General features: G+C 41.2%; 1 protein-coding gene across 1 annotated transcript in view; it reads right to left on the bottom strand.

Annotated features, from left to right (window-relative positions):
* The window catches only part of snrka (SNF related kinase a), a 46,105-nt gene that overhangs the window by 14,460 nt on the left and 13,318 nt on the right, over positions 1-18,327 (bottom strand). The window lies entirely within an intron of this gene.

The raw sequence follows: 18,327 nt of genomic DNA, 5'->3' as shown, positions 1-18,327 counted from the left end.
TTACAGTAGCAATAAAAGTAACCACATAGTATCCCCTTCTTCTCATGGGAAATTATGGACACTCTTACTTTTTCTATAGTTTCATCCACAGCAAGATGCATAATTATTAAATATTATTTAAGGGGCAAAGTCTACAAAATTATATTGATTTCAAAAACCTGATCCTCATCAACAAATCCTTCTAGACCTCATGGAATCCCAACATTGAAGGTTACATTTCAAATAAAAGCATGTACCCAAAACTAAGGAGGAATCTGAACCTAAAACTAAGAAGGTTCGGAATAATCAGTTTTATGGTACACGAAACAATAATTTTATTCTTCAATATCTTTGTTTACTTGTTCCTTTGACACTTTTTTTTTGTACTCCTGTGACAATGACACTTAGGGAGTCAGTTTGTTGGATGATAATTTCCTAGATGTGTTATGACAGGTAATTGTGCATTACAGTAATACTGACTTGATTTGACTGATACTTCTACAAGGAAATAATAGACTAAGAAACAAGATTTAATTAGGGGTTTCATAATCCCACAGGAAGTCCAACCATCCATTTGTTATTGGCATAGACTAAGCCCATAGCCCAATCATTATGATTTTCTTCGCAATCTGTATATTAGACTAGTCTCTGCAAAACCTCCATAAGAAACATTTAAAACAATGATTCTCAACATGGGCCATATGGCCCCCTAGGGTGCCATGCTGGATTTTGTAAGGGCCACAAGTAAAAAAAGAAACTGGGGGCCACAGAAATTTCTAAATGGGCCATGATAAATTTACTGTTTTAACACATATTACTAAAATATATAATATATAAAAGAAATTCATATATGCATGTAATTTAATTGGAACCCTGAGTGAAGTGAATGAGAAAATAAGCTAGACGATGCAAATGAGCCAACAAAACACCTGTAGATAGATGGGGGGGGGGGTGTGTGTGTATAGAGGTGATGGGCATTAACTCTGCTCCTGCTTGACCACGCACAAATCACCATTCACACCCTGCAGAACACCATTTCACATCCACCCCCAAAACGATGATTATAGAGTGAGAGGTGGGGTGCGACCTGGTAGGATACCTGGTAACATGTGCCATGAACTAGTGATTATGCTTATTTTGTTATGGATAATTACAAGTTAATAGGAACCATCCATATCTAATGAAAGACTGTCAGAAGTTGCCATGTTTTCCTTATCAGAACGGGATCAATATGGAAAGCCTGGAATGGCCCATGTTGTAGTAATCTAATTAAAACCATTATGAGTATCACAAACAAACTGAAGTTTGGGCAGATCTGTCTCCTGCAAGGCCAATCAGTGAATATGCAGCAGGAGGCTAGTTCTGCTTATCGTCCACTGACCCGTGTGTTAAATGTGACAAGAAGGGTGCAGTTGCTGCAGTGAGGTCACCTGCCAGAAACAGCTAAACTGCAGAAGCAAGAATGTGTGAAATGTATCACTGCATCACTATCTACACTACAACTTCCATTACATTTCTGATACTTATAGCTTGAAAGGAAGTTCAATTCACTTTCCTTGTTGAGTATGCACTCTTTATTGCCACATAGAATTGGTATATATAATAGCATTTTTAAAAACTATTTGCCTAAAAATTACATTATTTTTAAAAAACATTATCTAAAAAGCTAGTTTTATTTTTACATGTATATTCAATACTAATGACATGGCAATACTAATGACAAAGACAAGGCAGATCAATTGAATAACTACTTTGGTTCTGTCTTCACTAAGGAGGACATTATAAATAATCTTCTGGAAATAGTAAGGGACCGAGGGTCTAGTGAGATGGAGGAACTGAGGGAAATACATGTTAGTAGGGAAGTGGTGTTAGGTGAATTGAAGGGATTAAAGGCAGATAAATCCCCAGGGCCAGATGGTCTGCATCCCTGAGTGCTTAAGGAAGTAGCCCAAGAAATAGTGGATGTATTAGTGATCAAAACTCCTTAGATTCTGGATTAGTTCCTGAGGATTGGAGGGTGGCTAATGTAACCCGACTTTTTAAAAAAGGAGGGAGAGAGAAACCGGGGAATTATAGACCGGTTAGTCTGACATCGGTGGTGGGGAAAATGCTAGAGTCGGTTATCAAAGATGTGATAACAGCACATTTGGAAAGAGGTGAAATCATCGGACAAAGTCAGCATGGATTTGTGAAAGGAAAATCATGTCTGACGAATCTTATAGAATTTTTTGAAGATGTAACTAGTAGAGTGGATAGGGGAGAGCCCAGTGGATGTGGTATATTTAGATTTTCAAAAGGCTTTTGACAAGGTCCCACACAGGAGATTAGTGTGCAAACTTAAAGCACACGGTATTGGGGGTATGGTATTGATGTGGATAGAGAATTGGTTGGCAGACAGGAAGCAAAGAGTGGGAGTAAACGGGACCTTTTCAGAATGGCAAGCAGTGACTAGTGGGGTACCGCAAGGCTCAGTGCTGGGACCCCAGTTGTTTACAATATATATTCTTGATTTAGACGAGGGAATTAAATGCAACATCTCCAAGTTTGCGAATGACACGAAGCTGGGCGGTGGTGTTAGCTGTAAGGAGGATGCTGAGAGGATGCAGGGTGACTTGGATAGGTTAGGTGAGTGGGCAAATTCATGGCAGATGCAATTTAATGTGGATAAATGTGAGGTTATCCACTTTGGTTGCAAGAACAGGAAAACAGATTATTATCTGAACAGTGGCCGATTAGGAAAAGGGGAGATGCAACGAGACCTGGCTGTCATTGTACACCAGTCATTGAAGGTGGGCATACAGGTACAGCAGGCAGTGAAAAAGGCAAATGGTATGTTGGCATTCATAGCAAAAGGATTTCAGTACAGGAGCAGGGAGGTTCTACTGCAGTTGTACAAGGCCTTGGCGAGACCGCACCTAGAATATTGTGTGCAGTTTTGGTCCCCTAATCTGAGGAAAGACATTCTTGCCATAGAGGGAGTACAAAGAAGGTTCACCAGATTGATTCCTGGGATGGCAGGACTTTCATATGAAGAAAGACTGGATCGACTAGGCTTATACTCACTGGCATTTAGAAGATTGAGGGGGGATCTTATTGAAACGTATAAAATTCTAAAGGGATTGAACAGGCTAGATGCAGGAAGATTGTTTCCGATGTTGGGGAAGTCAAGAACGAGGGGTCACAGTTTAAGGATAAAGGGGAAGCCTTTTAGGACCGAGATGAGGAAAAACTTCTTCACGCAGAGATTGGTGAATCTGTGGAATTCTCTGCCACAGGAAACAGTTGAGGCCGGTTCATTGGCTAAATTTAAGAGGAAGTTAGATATGGCCCTTGTGGCTAAAGGGATCAGTGGGTATGGAGAGAAAGCAGGTACAGGGTTCTGAGTTGGATGATCAGCCATGATCATACTGAATGGCGGTGCAGGCTCGAAGGGCCGAATGGCCTACTCCTGCACCTATTTTCTATGTTTCTAATACCTTTCACTTGAGACTATACTTATTATAATTCTTCAGCATTTACTAATTTTCTGTAGAGCCTATTCACACAATTGTATTGTTGCTACTGTTTATACATTGGTGCTATGAACCCTGTTTGTGAACCCTGTAGAATTTTCTCCATTTCTGCCTAAATGAGATCTTTATTCAATGAATAAAGAGAACCTAATCAAATAAATAACATAGAAAACATTATACTTGCTCATTTATTTATTGAGTAAAATGATCCAATATTACATGTTTCCATTGGAAAAAGTATGTGAACCTCTGGGGTGATGCTTTCTACAACAGCTATTTGAAACCAGGTGTTTTAATCAATGAGATGAGATTGGAGGTGTGGGTTGTAAGGGTGCCCGCCCTATAAAAAAGACACTCAAAGTCAGGTTACTGTCAGAGCCTGTTCTTCTCAAGAAAGATCTGTTTATGTGTACCAACCCCCAATCAAAACAACTTTCAGAGGACCTTAGAAGAATTGAAGAAATGCACGAAGCTGGAAAAGGCTACAAAAGCATTTCCAAAGACCTGAGTGTTCTTCAATCACAGCAAGACAAATTGTCCACAAATGGAGGAAATTCAGTACTGTTGCTACTCTCTAGGAGTGGGCATCCTGCAAAGTTCACACCAGGAGCACAATATGCAATGCTGAAGGAGGTGAAAAGGAACCCAAACGTTACAGCAAAAGACCTGCAGAAACCTCTAGAACTTGCTAAGGTCTCTGTTCATGTGTCCTCTATAAGAAAAAATACTGAACAAGAATGATGTTCATGGAAGGACAAGAAGGAAACCACTGTTCTCCAAAAAAAAAACGAAAACATTACTGTACGTCTCAAGTTTGCAAAAGACCATCCGGATGTTCTACAACGCTTCTGGGACAATATTCTGTGTACAGATGAGACAAAAGTTGAACTTTTTTGCAGAATTGTATACCACTATATTTGGAGGGAAAAGGGCAAGGCCCACAAACCCCAAAAACCTCATTCTAGCTGTGAAGCATGGTGGAAGGAGCATCATGGTTTGAGGCTGCTTTGCTGCCTCTGGGCCTGGACAGCTTGCAATCGTTGAGATAAAATTGTATCAAGACACTTTACAAGAGAACGTCAGGGTAGCAGTCTGTCACTTGAAGTTCAATACAAGTTGGATAATGCAACAAGACAATAATCCAAAACACAAGAGTGAATCAACAATAGAATGGTTTAAGAAGAAGAAAATCCCATGTCAAAGTCCTGAACTTAATCCTATAGAAATGTTGTGGAAGGACCTGAAGTAAGCAGTTCATGCAAGGAAGCACACCAATATCCCAGAGTTGAAGCAATTTTGTACAGGGGAATGATGTAAAATTTCTCTAAGCCAATGTGCAGGATTGATCAAGTTACTGGAAATGTTCGGTTGAAAGATGAAATAGCGGGATATTTGGTTAGTAGTAACAAGATTGCTCCGAGACAGCATGGATTTATGAAGGGGAAATCATGCTTGACTAATCTTCTGGAATTTTTTGAGGATGTAACTAGAAAATGGACAAGGGAGAGCCAGTGGATGTAGTGTACCTGAACTTTCAGAAAGCCTTTGATAAGGTCCCACATAGGAGATTAGTGGGCAAAATTAAAGCACGTGGTATTGGGGGTGGGGTACTAACATGGATAGAAAATTGGTTGGCAGACAGGAAACAAAGAGTAGGGACTAACGGGTCCTTTTCAGAATGGCAGGCGGTGACTAGTGGGGTACCGCAAAGCTCGATGCTGGGACCACAGCTATTTACAATATACATTAATGATTTAGATGAAGGGATTAAATGTAACATCAGCAAATTTGCAGATGACACAAAGCTGGGTGGCAGTGTAAAATATAAGGCGGATGTTAGGAGGATGCAGGGTGACCTGGACAGGCTGGGTGAATGGGCAGATGCAGTTTAATGTGGATAAATGTGAGGTTATCCATTTTGGTAGCAAGAACAGGAAGGTAGATTACTATCTGAATGTTGTCAAGTTAGGAAAAGGGGAAGTACAATGAGATCTAGGTGTCCTTATTTATCAGTCAATGAAAGCAAGCATGCAAGGTACTGCAAGGCAGTGAAGAAAGCTAATGACATGTTGGCTTTCATAACAAGGGGAGTTGAATACAGGAGCAAAGAGGTCCTTCTGCAGTTGTACAGGGCCCTGATGAGACCACACCTGGAGTATTGTGTTTAGTTTTGGTCTCCAAATTTGAGGAAGGACTTTCTTGCTATTGAGGGAGTGCAGCGTAGGTTCACGAGGTTGATTCCCGGGATGACAGGAATGTCATATGTTGAAAGATTGGAGCAACTGGGCTTGTATACACTGGAAATTAGAAGGACGAGAGGAGATCTGACTGAACATATAAGATTATTAAGGGATTGGACACACTAGAGGCAGGAAACATGTTCCCGCTGATGGGTGAGTCCAGAATCAGAGGCCACAGTTTAAGAATAAGGGGTAGGCCATTTAGAACGAAGTTCTCAGGAAAAACATTTTCACCCAGAGTTGTGGATCTATGGAATGCTCTGCCTCAGAAGGCAGTGGTGGCCAATTCTCTGGATGCTTTCAAGAAAGAGTTAGATAGAGCTCTTAAAGATAGCGGAGTCAAGGGATATGGGAAGAAGGCAGGAACGGGGTAGTGACTGTGGATGATCAGCCATGATCACATTGAATGGCGGTGCTGGCTCAAAGGGCCAAATGGCCTACTCCTGCACCTCTTGTCTATTGTCTATTGAATTTATTGTTGTAAAAGTGGGTCACACCAGTTACTGAAAACAAACACTCACGTACATTTTCCAACAAATACATAGAATATTGTACTTTTCTCAATAAATACATGAGCAAGTATAGTATTTATGTTATTTATTTAATTGGGTTCTCTTTATTTAGTTTTAAAACTTATGTGAAGATCTGATCATATTTTAGGTCATATTTACACAGAAATAAGAGAAAATTCTACAGGGTTCATAAACTTTCTAGCACCATTCAGTTGCATGAAAAAGGTTGTGAACCCTTTGCAGTTACCTGTTTTTGTTTTGCATTAATTACTCATAAAATGTGGTCTGATCTTCATCTAAGTCATAATAATAGACAAACACAATTTGCTTAAACTATAATACACACCAAACAATTGTACTTTTCATGTCTTTATTGAACATTGTTTAATAAATTCAGCTTTTCAAATATAAACAAACAGGTACAAGGGGAAAAAAAAATATGCAAAGAAACTACCACCACTTTCCTTGGGGGGGGGGGGGAAGCTTCTCAGCAGCATTATTGGATGCCACGAGTTAATGCAATTTCTTTCATTAGCCATTCTTAATACAAGTGCACAACGATATGGAATTTTGGTTCAGAGACTTGCTGGAGACACATATTCCAGATGTGTGGTGGATCTATCTGGGGTGAATGTGAACGATGTTGACACCACAATGCAAGAATGTTCTATTGAGCTGCAGAGTGATATAACAGCTTAAGCAAAATTCAAATGCAGCAAGCAATATTTCTAAATAACTAGTGCTATTCAAAATAAGTTTCCACAACTCTGGGAGAAAGCAAAGTTGATTTTAATTGGATTTCTCACCTATTATCTAGTTAAATGTGGTTTTAGCCAAGCTCTCCACCTGCTTATCAAGAGCTCGTAACTGCCTTAAGGTTGTGAAAAGAGGTGATCGTCAATTATCTTTAACCAAGTTGCAACCAGATATTCAAAAAGCTCACTAGTATGCCATCAGTCACAAGGATCTCACGAATTATCCAAAGAAACAATATATTGTGATTTTTTTTTTGCTGGTTGGAAGAATACTATATATTTTATAAATAGAGTATCCTATTCAGAGCTTTGAAATTGTTTTAGTTTTCATTTTTAACACACAATACCTATAATCTGTAAAACATAAATATTGACTGTATATTAGAATAATTAGGATGGTTGACCCAAAAAAATGGGCAACACAGTAATGTAGTGGTTAGCATAATGCTCTACTGTGCAGGCGATCTGGGTTCAACTTCCCCCGCTGCTTGTAAGGAATTTGTACATTCTCCCCGTGATTGTGGGTTTTCTCTGGGTGCTCTGGTTTACTCCTATAGTCCAAAGACATAACAGTTGATAGGTTAAGTGATCACTGTAAATTGTCCCATGATTAGGCTAGGATTAAACTGCTGGGAGACGCAGCTCTAAGGGCAGAAAGGGCTTATTTATCCCACTCTTTATCTCAATAAATAAATAAATACATTTTTTAAAACTTCTGCAATTAACGTAAACTATGGAGGATGGGGCCCCACAGAGTTAAGTGAAAGTCACAAATGGGCCACGAGCAGAATATGGTCGAGTACCAATGATCTAAAGTATAATTTCAACTAGAGAGCAATCTCATCCTTGATACACAAGAAGCAATCGTATTTACTTGGTTCAGTTTTGCAGTATTACATCCCAGAAAAACACTGTTAAATTCTGACTATATACCTAAATGCATAGCATCAGTGAGCACACTGATACAGTTGTGAAGTATCAATCTGAAACTCCTTCCGGATGTTCAATGTACAAAAATAATTCAAGACTCCTGCAAAATACACAAAATGCTGGAGGAACTCAGCAGGTCAGGCAGCTTCTTTGAAGGGAAATCAACAGTCAATATTTTGGGCCAGGACCCTTCATCAGGATTGAGAACTGAGCAGGAAGAAGGGGAGGAGCAGCAACTGGTGAAAAAATAGGTGAGTCCTGGTGAGATGGGAAAGGCAATGAGAAGAGGAGGAGAATGAAAGGGACTGATGGGAGAATCCGGAATCCTTCGGAAGAAGATGACATCAGCGAACAATACAACCAAGGGCGACATCCTTCAGACAGTTCATGAAACTACTTCTTTAACTTTGTTTACTTTATCTTTTTCTTTAAGATGTGGTTCTGGTACTGTTGAAGCTTGTGATCTACATTTTGCTGGTGTGCTTTTGGGCTGATTGAGTGATCTGGCACTTTGCCGTCTCTGAGGGTCCGGTGAAGTTGCAAGCTAAGCATGCATCCTGGAGGCCATGAAGCCTGGGGCACGAGCCCTTCATCAACACCATTTCTCACTGATCCTGTCGATTAAAGTGTTGAGGAAGACTGAAATCAATGTCCTCAATGCCATTTTGAAACATCAAAGTAATATTAAACCTGATTCTGTAAAGATCTTTGAATGTCGCAAAACATTTTTGAATGATACAAATCATTCAACTGAGACATTCTAATGTAGGGTAGGAAACTAATAAACAGATCAGCTCTATTGACTTCCAGGAATTGAACAGTGGAGAACATGACCAAGTTGCCATTGAAATTTATGCTTTACACAAAAACAAAAAGACTATTTTCTAGCTCAATAAGTTTAAGTGGCTCAAAAGAATTTAAAAAACAAGAAACAAATATTTAGTGTACAAAAAAAAATTGCCTTACTGTGAGGAGCATTCAAGTGGACAAGATAATATGCAAAGGCAGAGAATGCATTAAAAATAAATTCATAATGTAATTGAATTGGAGCTGCTTAATTTTAATATTTATTTGCATGGAAAAGTACACACAAGTGGTGTACTGTATTTCAAAATACATCACGTACTACCATGAAAATGGCAAACAGATTGTAGACTTGGAGTTTTCCCAAGATAGACATATAGACATACGGTATCTATGAAGAAATGTAGAGGATGCTTGACCCAAAAGCAGAGTAGTGGAGATGATTTAAACAGTAAATAATAATTTACTAATAAACTGCAAAATAACAAGCTCTGAGGAGCCACAAAACAAGAACAGATTCTTAACACAAGGCAATAAGGTAACTAAGGGCTAATAGCAACTGGTTGGGGTTGGCTGAATCATTGAGTGAACAAAGGACAGTGGATGAGAGCTGGGTTTAAATAGGCTGAGGTGATGCGTTGGAAATGAGTGGCAGGTGACTCCTGTTAGCTGGGTGGAGACTGGAAGTTGTCTACCTGTGCAAGCCTGACAGGACTCTCCCTCCGGCAGCTGGCACTCAACAACCCAAGATGATCTGGATGGTTCTTGTGGAACTCCTGAATGGGTGATGGATCCAAAATAATAAATCCAAAGACCTCTCTTCTGGGCTGTACCCTTCCCAGTCAACCAGATACTACACTCCCTGGCCACAAGTGCATGAATTCATCAACTAAAGAACTGTGTATACTAGATCACCTTCTACCATCCTTGGCTCTAGAGGTGGTGGCTCAGATGGGATAAGTGGTCCATGGACAATGGGCTTGACGCAGGACACATGGAAGGTATGCAAAATCCTGAGGGATAGTGGCAGCTGGAGATGGTAAGTGACTGGGTTGATACGATAGGTAATCTTAAAGGAATCAATGAACCGAATTGAGTGCTTGTGGGAGTCAGTGTGGAGGGACAAATATTGGATGGACAGTCAGTCGGTCAGACACAGTTCCCAGGCCGGAGTAGTCTGGCTGGGCACTGACAGCAATTAGAATGGTGGCAGTTGGCTCAGCTGGCAACTGGGATGGCCCTCTATGCCCTCTTCCAAGCATTCTGACATCAGCAAACCAGGGCCCTGGTGGACAGGACCTCCACCTATGGCTCCTCCATGGGGAACAATGGGTATCGGTAGCCATGAAGCACTTCAAAGGCTGAGATACCTATGGCAGAAGAGGTGTGTAGATTGTAGGGCAGTTCAGCTCAGAGTAGATAATTCTTCCATATGTAAGGGTTAGGGCCGATGAAGTATTGCAGAAATTTCTCCACTTGATGACTGGCTCTTTCTGACTGACCATTTGTCTGCAGATGATCGGCAGAAGACAAACTCAACTGAGGTGTGAAGGAGGGAGTAGGTTTCCTGGAAATGGGAGACGAATTGTGGGCCCTGGTGCAACACAATATCCTGAGGTAAACAGTGGAGGCAAACTACATGTTGAAGAACTAGGTTCACTGCCTCAGCAGCTGATAGAACTTTGAAGACGGCAATGATGTGGGCCACTTTGGAGAACCAGTCCACCACTCACGATCACTGTGGCCACATCGGAAGGTGGCAAACCGGGGTTGAAATTGATAGTGATGTGGGACCATGGGTGTCAGGGGATGCATGGGTCCCAGAGGGCTGCTGGTTGGAGGAATTAGACTGGGTACATAGATGTCAGGCAGAGATGAGTTGACATACATCTGCAATCACGATGGGCCAGAATCCGTCATGAACCTGGATGGCTGGTGAGGGGTGAGGAGTTGGCCCACTGGAGTGCCTCTGAGCACACAATCTTCAGCACATACATGCAATTGTCAAGTGCATTGACCACAGCATATTCATGCTCTAGGGCCTGGCAGATCTGGTTCTCAAGATCCTAGATAATTGGGATGAGGATCTCTGAGGATGGAATGATGGCAGAGGGTTGATCTCCATTTCAGCTAGATCAAACTGTTGTGACAGGTTGTTCCTGGAACTGGGACGATAGGAGACGGTGAGGTTAAATTACTTGAAGAGGGCCCAGCAAGCCTGATGTGGGTAGTTGGTGGGTCTGTGTATGAATACAAGGTTCTGGTGGTCAGTGCAGATCAGGAAAGGCTTGATGTTACCCATCAGCCAATGTCTCCATTTCTCCAATGCCTATTTAATGGCAAGTAGTTTCCATTCTCCTGCTCCACAAAGGCACACATGTAGAGTTGAATTTATAGAACATAGAATAGTACAGCACACTACAGGCCTGTCAGCCCACAATGTTGTGCCGATCCTTAAACCCTGCCTCCCATATAACCCCCCACATTAAATTCCTCCATATACCTGTCTAGTAGTCTCTTAAATTTCACTAGTGTATCTGCCTTCACCACTGACTCAGGCAGTGCATTCCATGCACCAACCATTCTCTGAGTAAAAAACCTTCCTCTAATATCCCCCTTGAACTTCCCACCCCTTACCTTAAAGCCATGTCCTCTTGTATTGAGCAGTGGTGCCCTGGGGAAGAGGCGCTGGCTGTCCATTCTATCTATTCCTCTTAATATCTTGTATACCTCTACCATATCTCCTCATCCTCCTTCTCTCCAAAGAGTAAAGCCCTAGCTCCCTTAATCTCTGATCATAATGCATACTCTCTAAACCAGGCAGCATCCTGGTAAATTGCCTCTTAACCCTTTCCAGTGCTTCCACATCCTTCCTATAGTGAGGCGACCAGAACTGGACACAGTACTCCAAGTGTGGCATAATCAGAGTTTTATAGAGCTGCATGAAGACACAAGGGTGTGTCTGCCTGTCTGGTCCTCACTGGTAAAGAATGGCCACCAGCACTCACTACAGATTTATCCACCTCTACCACAGAAAGCCAGAGGGATTCGGATGGTGGATAATGGGAGCTGTGGTGAAGTGTCTCTTAAGCTCCTCGAAAACATGGTTGAGTGCACACTCTGACCATCCCAGACCCCAGGGATGTCCATCAGTGGCTAAGATGCAGAAGTGAGAGATGGCTCAGTAGAGAGTCCAAGGTACGTACATAGTCTATAAAGTTATCTGCTACGCTGGAATCTACCAGAGCCTCCTGTGTGTAGAGCTGTTGTGGTGTGGAGGACAGAGAGAGAGAGTTGGGCTGAACAGGAGGGCTGGGGAAGCCTATCAGATAGAAGGCTCGTCATCTATACCTGGTGGTGCCACTTTCCAGGAACCAGTGGGCCTTTGATGTGTGAATGATTGGAGCTCATACTCTTGGGGAGTTAATGGAGCTCTCCCTAAGTGCATGGGTTCTGGAGGTGTTGACAATAAGGGTCTTGAGGCCTGAAATGGCTCTGGGAATGGAATTGTTCTAGATAATGATCTGGAGGGATGTTCCATAAGACTCTTGTCAATTCAGAGGGCCGGGAAAAGGAGGCTTTTGAGGTCGGCGGGCATCTCCAGGGTAGACAGCTTGTCTTTCAAGTGCTCTGAAAGGCCGTGATGGCACTTCTGCTTTCCAGCTGCACTCCACCATGAGGGTCCCTAATTCCACAGTGTAATCCAGCAGTGAGTGTGAGGGTTCTCAATTCCAAGATGTAACATCAGCATCATTTCCTTAAGGGAAAATCTTGTCTGATGAACCTGTTGGAATTCTTTGAGGAAACTACAAGTAGGATAGATAAAGGGGATGCAGTGGATGTTGTATATTTGGATTTTCAAAAAGGCCTTTGACAAGGTGCCACATGAGGCTACTTACCAAGAGGCAATGAGGTGGGAATAAAAGGATCCTTTTCTGGTTGGCAATGGCTAGTGGTGTTCCACAGGAGTCGGTGTTGGGACCGCTTCTTTTTATGCTGTATATCAATGATATAGATGATGGTATAGGTGTCTCTGTTGCCAAGTTTATAGATGATATGAAGATTAGTGGTGGGGTGGAGTACTGAAGGAACAGGAAGGCTGCAGAAGGTCTAAGACAGATTAGGAGAATGGGCAAGAAAGTGGCAAATGAAATACAATGTTGGAAAATGCATGGTGAAGCGCTTTGGTAGTAGAAATAAACATGCAGACGATCTGCTGAGTGGGGAGAAAATCCTAAAGTCTGAGATGCAAAGGGATTTGGGAGTCCTTGTGCAGAACACCCTAAAGATTAACTTGCAGGTTATTTGGTGGTGAGGAAGGTAAATGCAATGTTAGCATTCATTTCAAGAGTTCTAGATACAAGAGCAAGGATATGACGCTAAGGATTTATTAGGTGAGGCCTCACCGGTGCCTTGAATATTGTGAACAGTTCTGTTCTTCTCTAAAAAAAAAGATGTGCTGATATTGGAGAGGGTTCAGAGGAAATTCACAAGGAAGATTCCAGGAATGAAAGATACTGGCATGGATAGAGGAATAGCTGACAGGCAGGAGGCAGTGAGTGGGAATAAAGGGGGCCTTTTCTGGTTGGCTGTCAATGACTAGTAGTGTTCCTCAGGGGCTGGTACTGGGGATGTCATTTTTCACATTGTCAATGATTTGGAAATTGGAATTGAAGGCTTTGTGGCAAGGTTTGCAGATAATATGAAGATAGGTGGAGAGGTAGTAGTGCTGAAGAAGCAATGCGATTGCAGCAGGACGTAGACAAATTGGAAGAATGGGCAAAAAAGTGGCAGATGGAATACAGTGTTGGGAAATGTTTAATAATGCATTTTGGTAAAAGGAACAATAGTGCGGACTATTATCTAAATGGGGAGAAGGTTCAAACATCAGAGGTATAGAGGGACTTAGCAGTCTTCTTGCAAGACTCCCAGGTTAATTTACAGGTTGAGTCTGGTAAAGAAGGCAAATGCAATGTTGGCATTTATTTCAAAGGGAATGGAATAGCAAAGCAAGGAGATAACGCTGAGGTTTTATAAGACACTTGGAGTATTGTCAACAGTTTCAGGCCCCATATCTCAGAAAGGATGCAATTGGTTGAAGCTTGCTGGTTCGATGAGTGAACAATGGACTGTGGATGAGAGCTGGGTTTAAAAAGGCTGCAGGTGATGAGTTGGAATCCAGTAACAGGTGACTCATTAGCTGGATGGAAAAATGGGAGGAGCCTGCCTGTGCAAGCCTGACAATATCAGCATAATGTTTACAATATCAAGTATGGAATGATGCAAAAAATTGTATGCATCAATATTTTTATCCCTTTTCTAAGAAATAAATCACTTATGGTCTCTAGTCCCACACAAGTCGGCATTCATTGTATTGCCCATATATTTTTAATTGCTGCAGGTGTTCACATTTTTTTCAGTTCTAAAACTGAATAAAATAATTTTATTCTTTTTGCTCATTTGAAGGTTAGATGTCAAAGGAAAGAAGAAAATGATATTAAAAAATGGACTCAATGTAAAAGATAAATCCCAAGGCCCTGGTGAGGTACATGCAGGTTGATGTGAGAAGCAAGGGTAGATAATGCCAAGCCCCTACCTTTTCAAATCTTTTCTTGCCCCTAAAGAGAACCCATTGTCCAGAAGACAGCAAAAATGATGCCATTATTCAAGAAGGTTGTAAGGAAAAGACAGATAACCAATAGCCAGTGTCTAACATTGACCATAAACCCATAGGACATAGGAGCAGAATTAGGCCTTTTGGCCCTATTGAAACTGATGCATAATTCCATCATGGCTAATTTATTATTCCTCTCAACTTTATTCTCTTGTCTCCTCCCCATAACCTTTGATGCCCTTACTAATCAAGAATCTGTTAATCTCCGTTTTATATATACTCAATGACCTGCCCTCCACAGCCAAATGTGGCAATGAATTCCATACATTCACCACCCTCTGGCTAAAGAAATTCTTCAGCATCTCTATTCTAAATGGACAACCCTCTATTCTGAGGCTGTGCCCTCTGGTCCTAGACTCACCTGTTACAGGAAACATCCCCTCCACTTCCACTCTATTTAAGCCTTTCAAAATTCAATAGGTTTCAATGAGATCCCCCCTCATTCTTCTAAATTCCAACAAGTACATGCTGAGAGCCATCAAAAGCTCCTCATTTGTTAACTCTATCATTCTTGGAATCATTCTCGTGAACCTCCCCTGGATCTTTTCCAACACCATCATGCCTTTACTTATATAAAGGGCCTAAAGTTGCTCACAATACTCCAAATACGATCTGACCAATTCCTTATAAATCCTCAGCATCCTATTCTTGCTTTTATATTCTACTTCTCCCAAAATGATGTTAGCATTGCATTTGCCTTCCTTACCACCAACTCAACCTGCAACTTAAACTTTAAACCCTGCACAAAGACTCCCAAGTCCCACTGCACCTCTAGTTTTTGTATTTTCTCCCCTTTTAGAAAATAGTCTACACCTTTATTCCTTGCACCGAAGTGCACGACCATACACTTCCCTACACTATACTCCATCTGCCTCTTCCTTGCCCATTCTCCCAATCTAAGTCCTTCTGCAGCCTCCTTGCTTCCTCAACACTACCTGCACCACCATCTCTCTTCGTATCATCTGCAAACTTGCCACAAACCATTCCGTCATCCAAATCATTGACATATAATGTGAAAAGCAGTCCCAATACAGCACTACTGGTGGAACAGCACTAGTCATTGACAGTCAATCAAAATAGGCCCCCTTTATTCTGACTCTTTGCCTCCTGCCAGTCAGCCAATCTTCTACCCATGCTAATATCTTACCTGAAATAACATTGGAGATTTAAAAAATTACCAGAAAAAATTCTGAGGGACAGGATTGTTAGCCATAGTTTTGTGAACAGGAGAACCTGTCTAGCCAATTTGATTGATGTTTTCAGAGGTATTGATGCGGATCAATATGATTTATATTCGCAATGCTTTGGTGGTGGTCTCATATGGACACTGAACCAAAAGGTGGTATCTAGGGCTAATTGGCAAGTTCAATTCAAAAATGATTTGGTGATATTGTAAGTATGCAGATTGCACAAGAACTGATGGTATTGTTGATAATGAGGAGGCTAGTCTTCAGCTATAGAATAATATTGTACATTGATAAGATAGCCAGAGCAATGGTAGATTGGATTTAATTGTGCAGTTTGCTAAGTATTGAGGAATGCAAGGACTTTGGTATACCTGTCCAAGGATCATTGAAGGCAGCAGTACTGGTAGCTTGAGCAACTGCAGGTCTTCCATTAAAAAAAACCTTGCCCAGACTTGCGCCCTGGAAACTTTCCAAGGTGCAAATCCATGGTCTATTGAGACTAACGGAGGCCTACATACATACTGGTAGACAAGCTGGTTAAGTTAGCACATGGAAACTTGCCTTTATTAGATTGGTCACAGAGTTTATAGTACATCTATATTAAAAAAAACACATTTAGTCCCTACAGCACTGTGTTCAATTCTGATCAACACACTACAGAAAGAATGTGATTACATTAAAGAGGGTGCAGAGCAGGATATTGCTTGGGGTAACATATTTCAGTTATGAGAGGCTTGACAGGCTGTTTGTTTTCACTGGAACAGAGAAAGCTGGATGGAGGTGGTGTGGAGAACCCGCCTGAGGCATTCAAAATTACAGAGGAAGATAGAAACTTTTCACTTTAACATAGATATCTATGATCACAGGGCATAGGTCTAATACAAGGTCAGATGATTTAGAGACAATGGAGGAAGACCTTTTTCCCCCACCCAGAGAGTGGCTGAAGTCTAGAATCACTGCCCAAGTAGTTGATAAGGAAGGTACATTTATTAAGTATGTTGATGAGCATTTGTTTTTCCATGGAATGGAAAGCTATGGGCCAAGTACAAAAGGAGAGTAGCATGGGTGTGTGCTGGCTATCAGGCAATGAGACAGCAGACTGGATAGATGGTTTCCCTGTTGTATGACTATGACCATGAGTTAGCTATAAAGCAGCAACCTTTACCTACACAAAGGGAAATTGTGGGTTTCATGCAAAGTAAACATAATACATCACATTTTTAATCAATAACAGCTAGAGCACTTGTACCTTAAGAGCTCAATTCCAGATTGATGGAATGAAAGCCATCATAGTCAGAATTTTGATTGGCCAAAAACTTTTACAGTTTAAATAAACTAACTTATTTAGAGATACTGCGTGGAATAGGTTCTTCGAGCCACACCACCTCAGCATACCCCAACAAGGTCGATATAACCCTAAACTAACATCACAATGATTTACAATGAACAATTAACCTACCCAGTATGTTTTTGGACTACAAGAGGAAACCTGAGCACCCAGAAAAAAAAACATGCATTCCATGATGTGGATATACAGAGGTGCCTTACAGAGGATGTTGGGATTAACCATTACATATAACCATATAACAATTACAGCACGGAAGCAGGCCATCTCGGCCCTTCTAGTCCGTGCTGAATGCTTACTCTCACCTAGTCCCACCGACCTGCACTCAGCCCATAACCCTCCATTCCTTTCCTGTCCATATACCTATCCAATTTTTTTTTTAAATGACAAAATCGAACCTGCCTCTACCACTTCTACTGGAAGCTCGTTCCACACAGCTACCATTCTCTGAGTAAAGAAGTTTCCCCCTCGTGTTACCCCTAAACTTTTGCCCCTTAACTCTCAATTCATGTCCTCTTGTTTGAATCTCCCCTACTCTCAATGAAAAAAGCCTATCCACGTCAACTTTATCCCCCTCATAATTTTAAATACCTCTATCAAATCCCCCCTCAACCTTCTACGCTCCAAAGAATAAAGACCTAAACTTGTTCAATCTTTCCCTGTAACTTAGGTGCTGAAACCCAGGTAACACTCTAGTAGACCTCCTCTGTACTCTTTCTAATTTGTTGACATCTTTCCTATAATTCGGTGACCAGAACCGTACACAATACTCCAAATTTGGCCTCACCATTGAACTCAAAGTTCAGAGAAAATTTATTATCTAAGTAATTACATTTCATCATATACAACCCTGAGATTAATTTTCTTGCAGGCATACCCAATAAATCCAATAGCTATAATAGAATGAAAGAAAGTCCACACCACCAGAGCAGACAACCAGTGTGCAAAAGACAACAAACTGTGCAATTACAAAAAAAGAGATAGATAGATAAATAAATAAATCACAATAAATATTGAGAACACTGATGCACCAGACCTCTAACAATGTCAAGCTAATCGCTACACTACCATGGCACCCAATTACTTGTGTTAGTAAGAATTGGTAGCTTGTCTCAAGTGAAACACAGGATAACTGCACGTCACACATAATTTTTGGGAGTGTTCATTGCCATTAAGGTGACTAAGCCAACAAACATTTTAGCATTAAAACTGAACACTGCATACAAAAATCATGACTAATTACAGCTGTCCTACAAACAAGGAAGAAGTACTTTTGAAGACTATTTGCAGAATGTAGGAAAACAGGTTATGTAAGCTATGTTCAGCATTCTTTCCTTTGCAGTATGTAGTAAGAAATACCTATGGCATCTTAACAAGTTAGCAGAGTCA

This window comes from Hypanus sabinus, chromosome 1 (assembly GCF_030144855.1).
Source record: "Hypanus sabinus isolate sHypSab1 chromosome 1, sHypSab1.hap1, whole genome shotgun sequence".
NCBI classification, from domain to species: domain Eukaryota; kingdom Metazoa; phylum Chordata; class Chondrichthyes; order Myliobatiformes; family Dasyatidae; genus Hypanus; species Hypanus sabinus.
This window is presented reverse-complemented; position numbering and strand designations above follow the sequence as displayed.